Source organism: Schistocerca americana, chromosome 7, assembly GCF_021461395.2.
Source record: "Schistocerca americana isolate TAMUIC-IGC-003095 chromosome 7, iqSchAmer2.1, whole genome shotgun sequence".
Taxonomy (NCBI): domain Eukaryota; kingdom Metazoa; phylum Arthropoda; class Insecta; order Orthoptera; family Acrididae; genus Schistocerca; species Schistocerca americana.
Window position 1 is genome coordinate 164,534,204 of NC_060125.1, and position 8,934 is coordinate 164,543,137.

The following is an 8,934-nucleotide window of genomic DNA, read 5'->3' on the forward strand; positions in this document are numbered from 1 at the left end:
CTTTCAGAGATTCCATTTGTCGTAGATCTGTGAACCTTGGCCTTCACTGTATTCAGATGAAAATAAGTTATGATAATCTCGTAGGGAGCCTGGCACTCATTTAAATTGAAAACAAACACTTATTTTGGCCTCCTATAAGATACTCTGCTTCTAACGGTCTCACCTGTGTAAAGAGCATAATTAATGCTAACCTCTTATCTTACGTAGTATTAAAAAGCATAAAACCAATATAGAATATTAAAAGAAAACCGGTAGACCGTGCCAAAAACCAATAATTTCTTGAAAATGGATCGGGAGCGATTGTGCTTCACAATGGACGGATAAATAATATTCTGACAACCATGTGAAAAAGAGGTAAGTTTAATTTTCTTTTTTTTCTTTTTCAATACTTTTTCCAAGAAATTATAGCAATTACTAAGTTCATTTGTAAATTTGCTTGCATGTTTTCTATGTACGAATGAGTAGGTACAAGAAAACCTTAAGGAATTACCTTCGGCGTTATTGCAAATTTAAAAAAAAAATGTTAAATGTTGGGAGGGGATCGAAGTTTCAATTTTTAGAAACTTATTTGTTTTCTTAATTCACTGTCTCGTGGGTACACACTGTTCTCTTACATTTTTGTACAATTGTACGTACTTAATGATATTTATTCACTTCTCCAACGCTTTAGGTCCGGATTGAGATGAAATATCGACTGGATCAGCATAAAAAGACATCTCAGCACCAGAAGACCGTGACCAAGGCACGGTTAAAAACTTCACAGCAACCATTGATCTCATTTTCGAAGCATATGGGCGACAAATGAGTTCCATCAAGATGTTTGAGAGGCTTTAATAAAAGCAAACATCCCCTTGAATAAGCTGGAGAATGAAGGATTAAAAACATCCGTGAAAAAATAAGCAGGAGAAGATATTCCTCACGAGTCAACGCTCAGAAAAAAGAATGTGGAACCATTGTACGGAAAGGTAAGGTTTTTCGGTAATTTTTATGAACGTAGGTACCGTCCGTGAATGTCAGTGGATATAATTTGGTATATACATGGGCCAAAATAAGTAGTCTATTTAAGAAAAACTCGAAAAATAAATTTAAATTATGTCTGAATGTTTATTTTTGTAAAATGAACGTTATACTTGAATATAAAAAAGGTGAATTTAAAGTGAGTGAAGTTTTTCAAGAAGGGAAATGACAAATGAAGAAAGGACTTGACAAGGTGACGGTCTGTCTCGAAATGTTTTCTTGTATATGTCTCCTACGTAGTGTCCACAGTCCACATGTATATTTGTATTTTTTAATTTAGTTTCTCTGACAGATATTGGGAAATACTAGGAAAGACATTGGCGATTCTCCAGTCTGGCTATCCGTTGACGAAACTACTGGTTCTTGCGGTCGGTATATGGTGCACGTGAAAACTGGAAAACTCTCTGCTGACGAGGCTGGACGAGACACCTCATACTGTGCAAAGAATTGTAACGAACGACACACGCCACAATTGAACGCATAGTGCAGGAAGTATTGAGTAAGTTACGGCAATATTGGATAGTTTAAAACAAATTATAGGTAATATGAGTGCAGTTTTTCACATCATATCCCGGGCCAATAATTAGTTTTTCACATCATGTCCCGAGTCAATAACAAAATAACAAAAAAATTTGTAAAATCCTTTGATTTTCTTTCAGGTGTGCTATGAAGAAGTGAAGATCAGAAAGGTGGGAGAACAGGGTTTTGGCCATTGTGACGGATAGCGTCGCATATATGCAGAAGGCCGCAGAGCGTCTATGGGTGTTTTACCCTAAAATTATTCACCTCACGTGTCTGGCTCATGGCAACCATTGAGTCGCTGTAGATGTCAGAACCACACTGCCAGAGGTCAAGTGCCTTATATCTTTGGCAAAGAAGGGCACCAAGTCGAGTGAGAGCTTTCGAGACTGCTCACCCTGACTGTCCTCTGCCACCTGAACCAGTCTTGAGGAGGTGGGGAACGTGGATTTTGTAGACAACCCCAGAAAAGTTGAAGAGGTATGGATACGTATGTAGATATGGATAAATTGAATAAGCAAAGAAAACGAACACAACATAGAATTCCAGTATTAAGCTTATTTCTCTGTACAGCAAGCAGTTTTCAGCTGGAAAACGACGTACAGTAGATTACTACTTTCTTGTTCGAGGTCCTAAAGGCTTTGAAGATAGCGAAAATTTCGCCATACGAAAAGCCAAAGACGCCTTGAAGAATTTCAGCGTGTTACACAGCCTGTCTTTCATCCGAGCGCAATTGGGTGGTCTTCCAGACCTGATTGAGACACTTAAGACTCGTAACTTGGAAGTTACGAAGACAGTGGCTCTCGTCGAAGGACTCAGGACACAGAGCAAGAGTTGGCCAGGTCCGATCGGTAAGAGACTTAGAAGAAAACTGGATGCAGTTCTTCACAGAAATCCTGGTTCCTATGGTTCGGAAGATCGCTCAGCTGCTGGAATGAGAGAAACGCTCCGACAATCTAGATGATTTCACGTCGTTTGATGTCGCTGCTCTTTAATTTTTACCTTAAGTGTCATGTGACGTTGAACTATTATTTTCAAGATTGAAAATGTTATTGACGACAGAAAAAATTTTCATGTAGAGAATATGGTAAAAAGTTTGGTAGTCCAAACAAACTCTAATTCTTAGAATTTACTCAACTTATCGCGTAAGTACCTATGTTATACTTCATTTTATTCATTGAATTATAGCCTTTACTGGAAATATTTGATCGTTATTCATTAATTTTCCCAAGTAAGATGCACATTTTAAAGAATTTATCTAACAGAAATGCATACTCAAACAATTTTAGCTGCATATTTAAAGCCATATACTGGCAGTAAGAGCATATTTGAAACGCATATTTCGAGGACTTTTGGCGCATATTTCGTGGGTTTTAAGTGAATATCAATCCGAACGCTAGTGATCAGTACAGACTGGATTGCGTGCATCATAGAAACCTTAAAATATGCTTGAAAATATGTATGAGAAATGCTTGAACATAAATGAAAAGTTTCGAAATATGCAAGACCAAATAATAATAAAAACATGCTAGTTACTGCATGTCTCAAAATCGAACCGGTGCGGATCAATTACGAGGAAGAGAGCCGACCACGCGAAAATCGGTACATCTAGAACGCGATCATTTTCTGAATACTTTCTGGTAGAGATTAGAATGGGGCCTTTCTGGGATTATTTTCTAAAAATTTGCAAAATGGGGACGCATGCCGTGTTTATAGAATAGGTCATTCTTTGCATTGTTGCCGGTAACAAGCGGATGCGATGCGAATGAGTAGCAGCGAAAAATCGATCTGTAGAGGACCAACTTCGAGATTTATCGCACGCAGAGGGGCAGTCTCAAAAACTCCGTAATTTTTTTTAAAAAAACATACAATCATGAATTTTTTTGAACAGCATCAACTTTTAATTAATACTATTGGACCATAGCATTATTTACCATTTGTTTTCCATTTTTCTGTTATTGTAAACGTAAACGACCAAGTACTTTTCCAAATATTCGGTAGTAACATTGTGTCTTCGATCAATCAAAACACTTTTATAAGCAGAAAAGGAGTGTTTTACATCCACTGAGGTAACGGGGCAGTATTTGAGTTTGGCTGCTATGTTGGCACTTACTGTTCCTGTTAAAAGTTTACCTGTCCCATTAATAAAGCTATCAATTTGGCAGAAGGGTTCAAAGCCTGGGTTATTGTTTCAAACGTTTTCAAACTTTCCTTTAAGTTTTCTTGGGAATGAGTTCACTAGAATAATTTTATTCATTAACTGAATAGATTCATTGAACGACAAACCTAGAGTGGCAAGCTTTTTAATATTTGCAGGTATATGGGAAATATGAGTGCATATCACAGCAATGTCTTTTTTAATACCGAAATCATTGAAAGCTTACTTGCACTGGCAAACTGCCAAGGCCTCTGCACTATCGCAGGCCGACCACTGTGGCCGAGCGGTTCTAGGCGCTTCAGTCTGGAACCGCGCGACCGCTATGGTCGCAGGTTCGGATCCTGGCTCGGGCATAGATGTGTGTGATGTCCTTATGTTAGTTAGGTTTAAGTAGTTCTAAGTTCTAGGGGACTGATGACCTTAGATGTTTAGCCCCCTATTGCTCAGAGCCATTTGAACCATTTGAACCACTATCGTAGTCATTTACTACCCGTATAATGGCCTCGAAATGTTCACCATAAAACACAGCTTCGACCCACGTACCCCAACGAGTTACCACTGACTCGGGAGGTGAAGGCACATTCGGTAGTTTTTCTTTGTAGTCTTGATGCGAGCCCTTAGAAACACTTTCTTTGTGGATGAAATCAGTTTATTTACATTCACAAACTTCGAATGTACTTCTTCAGCAAGGCTATGTATTCCATGAGCAATGCACGTCACAGGAATCAAATTTGGATAAAATACTCGGAGGGCTTTTCCTGCTTTCATCATATCTGAAAGAAACACAAATACCCTTCCATCTGCAGAAGGTTCTGGAAATATTTTTCTAATACTCCCATTCACGAATCTGGCGATCCTAGAATGATTTACTTTTTCAAGATCTTTGCAGTCCGGTAAATAGGAAGAAGAAGGCTCTTCTTTTAAAGCACCAACAATTAAATTTGCAGCGCTACCGGCCACAAGTGTCTGTAGTTTCGTTATCTAAAATCCAGATAATACTGTTCTTGAGTTCATTGCGTATTTCTTCCAGAACATTTACATAAACTGTCGGTATGTAATTTTTACGCAATATTGATTCATCTGGTATATTTTCATTTAAGCAATATTTGCGCACGAAGCCTTTGAGGATAGGATTTGTAAGTTTGTGAAAAGGAATATTGTCTGAAATGAACGCTTCATAGATCCATGTTAAACAGACTTTTTTGGTTACCTTTTGACGGATCCCTGCTACTCAATGTTGTCAGAAGTTGTTGTCGTGATCCTTTCTTCTGCATTATTGCTATATGAAGACTTGTCTTGACATCCTGGTGTACATGAAACTCTTTTTGCACGAAACGTTTTTCTCGTAAACTCGACAGTATAAAAAAAATTGCCGTGCGGAGTGACCGCGCGGTTTGAGGCGCCATGACACGGATTGTGCGGCCACTCCCGCCGGTGGTTCAAGTCCTCCCTCTGGCGTGTGTGTGTGTGTGTGTGTGTGTGTGTGTGTGTGTGTGTGTGTGTGTGTATGTTGTTCTTAGCATAAGCTAGTTTAAGTAGTGTGAAGGTCTAGAGACCGATGACCTCAGCAGTTTGGTCCCTTATGAATTTACACACATTTGAACATTTGTACATAAACAATTCCGTCATGTTCCAGGATGGTCAGATATCCACGACACGATATTTCTTTTCTCGGCCGACATGGCAACAGCACGTTACAAACTACACGTCGTAAACACGTTAATCTGTGTACAAGTAAACAGCAAGCTAAACTGAAGCACAGGACGTGCGTCTAATCGGGTGCAGGAGCATTGACTCCTTCTGCCTGCTCCTGTTCCTCTTCTGTAATGATTTCGCTTGGCAGTGGCCTCTCGGTTAGCGACTGCACGCAGTTCTAGGTCGCTGTCAATCTATGAGACGCCAAAACTAGAACGAGCTAGAAACCGCCCTTCAAAATTTTTAAAATATTGTAAACATAGAGCAAAAATATGTATCGCCTGTAGTTTTTAGGGAAAATATGCAAAACCGGTGAAAAGGAGCCAAATATGCAAATGTATATGCTACATCCAAGTGCATACAATCCGGTCTCTAGTGATCAGCATGTCGCGAATCGACGCAGTATATTGATGATGATAATCACCTCGTCCTTTGGCCTCACAAAGACTGAGTGGACCACGAAGCAGACCTCCACACCTCATACAGTATCTGAGGTGGTACCGGGAATCGAACCCGAGTTCTTTCAAACCAAAGATAACGGTACCTGTGCTAACGATTTTTTTCATCCTTCTTTCATTTTATTTTCTTCTCCGTCGTTTGTTCGTCCATAATTCTGAGCGAAGGTCGCATGAGGCCTTTCAAAATTCAATCGATGAGAAATTCATCCAGTTGCTTTTTTTATTATTATTACAGAGGTTTTCAGTCCGCTGACGGTACACGCTGCAATTTTCGTTTGTGGCTAAGGCAGTGGGCCTTACTGCTGGATTAAACAGTCGTGTCGCTCTTTATAATGTAGTCACACTGGAAAATATAGTACTAGTATCTATAAAACAGAGAATGAATATCAGCAATTAGTATTTTACACTGCCTACAAAAATGAAACTCCCCGAAGAATGTCAATAAAGCATCGTACACGTAGACATCTTCGACGATTGCCGGCCGCTGTGACCGAGCGGTTCTAGGCGCTTCAGTCCGCAACCGCGCTGCTGCTGCGGTCGCAGGTTCGTATCCTGCTTCGGGCATGGCTCTGTGTGATGTCCTTAGGTTAAGTTAGGTTTAAGTAGTTCTAAGTCTAGAGGACTGATGACCTCAGATGTTAAGCCCCATAGTGCTTAGAGCGATTTGCACCATCTGAACCTTCGACGATTGTGTAAATGATTGGAATTGCAATTCTTTGTGGCAGGTAGAACGCCAACCACGCTCCATCCGTGTTGTTCGTGTTTAGTGTTCTTACCTTGCCTATTAGGGTATGTAAGGGATGTGAACAGCATGAGACCTTGAGTGGCCTCTGTGGAGGGTGTGGACATACCACGTAATCGTGGAGTACAGCGTTCTCAAGACCTGGCATAATTTGAAAGAAGCGATATTGTGGGTCTCCATTAGGCTGTCTACCCGAATCATGGAATATCCAGAGTTTTGCGACGTTCGGATGTGAAAGCAGCTTGACGCTAGACTATGCGGGAACGCAAGAGTACGCACACTTGTCAAGATTCCGGTCGACCACGTCAGACCACAACGGTGGGAGGATCGTCGTATTGTGCACTAACCACATCGTAGCCCCTTTCTGTCAGCGCCTGCGATTTGAAAATAACTGCTGAACAACCCACAACAGTCAGTGTCATTCCGCGCCATTGGTCGAAGGCTAAAAGCAGTCAGACAATGGAATTACCATCCTATGCGTAGACTGCCTTTGACATAGCATCACAAACTGCGTATTGGGTGATGCCTCGTCTGGGTAGCATGCACTGCTGATCAGTGGCTTTTCACTATGCTCACCTATGAACCGCAGTTCAGCAACTACCTCGGAGATCGTCGGCGAGTACAGCAGCATCCTGGGGAGAAGTCCCATTCTTCCAATGATTTGGAGAGACACAGTCCCGTCATTATCAGTGTCATTACTGGTATCGTGGTGTGGAGATCCATCAGGTACGTCATCAGGACACGGTTGGAAGTGACTGAGGGAACTCTGGTGGCACAATGGTACGTCACGGGCGTCGTGCGTCCTCATTTATAGCCTCTCGTGGGGCAGTGTCGTGGTGATATTTTTGACCAGGACAATGTTCTTTCACACACGGCATGTGTCTGTAGGAACTGTCTGCGTGATGTTGAGCTAATCCCATGGCCAGCGAGACCCTCATACCAGTTCGCAGCAGAACATGTGTGGATCCATCTCGGACGTAGACTCCGCCCCAGTGCCATTATCCAGTATATCAAGGACCAGATGCAACAGATGTGGGTCACCTCGCCTCAGGAGGAGAGAGAACGTTTCGCCAAAAAAGAAAAGTTACTTATGACCTGTTACGCTTGTCACAAACAGGAGTGTCATTACATTTATCTCTTTGAAGCTCGAAGCAAAGACAGGTTCATTCCAGAAGTGAAATCCAAATTACTAAAATGTTAACAGAATCTTCCGACGGTTCTTGGTAGAAAAACATTATAATAAATGAAAAGCACCAATCTGCTTTTGTTCTACACTACTGTAGAACAAAAGAAAACTGGTGCTTTTCATTTTTACTAAAATGCCTCTGTAACGAGTGTTTAAAACACACGGTAAACTTTTACGGGATTTATCTGTACTAGGGATGTAATGACTTCCAAAACCTGCAGAGCGCTCTACTCGGGACTGTACTCACGTGACTTGGAGGCCATGTATGTTGGCGACCAAATTCTGTTCTACACGTCTCAATGCTCACTACATAGATAGTGCTACACAGTGATAGCATATGATAACCTAAAACTGGGGACCTGAAAATACAAAAATGTGAATACCATACAATGTAGGCTTTCACGGTTGGCGTCTTTTTTAGTTAAAACTTGAGGGCTTGAGAGGTCGTGGTCGATGTATAAAACGGCCTCCTATTGAGACACTGCCTTACCACACTTACATCCAGCTCGACAATGAATTTTACGAAGTCATCGACGGTGTGGCTATGGGCAGACCTCTTAGTCCAGCTGTAGCCAATTTATTTGTGGAGTCTTCGAATAACAGGCGCTACACATTGGCCGTAAAAGACCAGCTATGTCAACAATACCTTTTTAGTATGTACTCATGTTGAAAAGGAGCTGGATTTCTTCTTGGTGGAACTCAGTGGTATTAACCCAAAGATATAGATTATGGTGGAGAAAGATGCCAATGATCATTTTCTGGATGGTAATTAAAGGACCATCGTCCTAAACAAAAAGAGGCTTCATTAAAACCTTCGTGAACAGAGGCCACAAAATCAGCCAGCCGGTTTATTTCTGTGCTGACACTTCTTTTCGTTGCTCCAGCATATACCTGTCTGCAAATGCACGGTATTTTTGTATACCCTAAGTTTTGCTATGGTTGCCGTGTGTCTTTTGCCGTTCTTAAATATTCATTAATCTTCTTGGTGTTAGCCACCAAGTTACCAGTTTTATACATCGACCACGGTCTCTCAAATCCGGTAGTTTCAACTCAAGAAAAGTTTTTCTCCTGAATAAAATTACTGATCGCATCGGGAAAATATTGGTCAAGTATGGTCGAAACGATCTTTAGATACACCAAGAAAATCAATGGATATTTA

At 41.0% G+C, this 8,934-nt stretch overlaps 1 long non-coding RNA gene across 1 annotated transcript; it reads left to right on the forward strand.

Annotated features, from left to right (window-relative positions):
- The first annotated feature begins 585 nt into the window (after positions 1-585).
- On the forward strand, positions 586-2,578 carry LOC124622606. Its single transcript, XR_006980660.1, has 3 exons — positions 586-965; positions 1,310-1,516; positions 1,677-2,578. It is a non-coding gene; the product is annotated as an uncharacterized LOC124622606 (long non-coding RNA).
- The last annotated feature ends 6,356 nt before the right edge of the window (positions 2,579-8,934 follow it).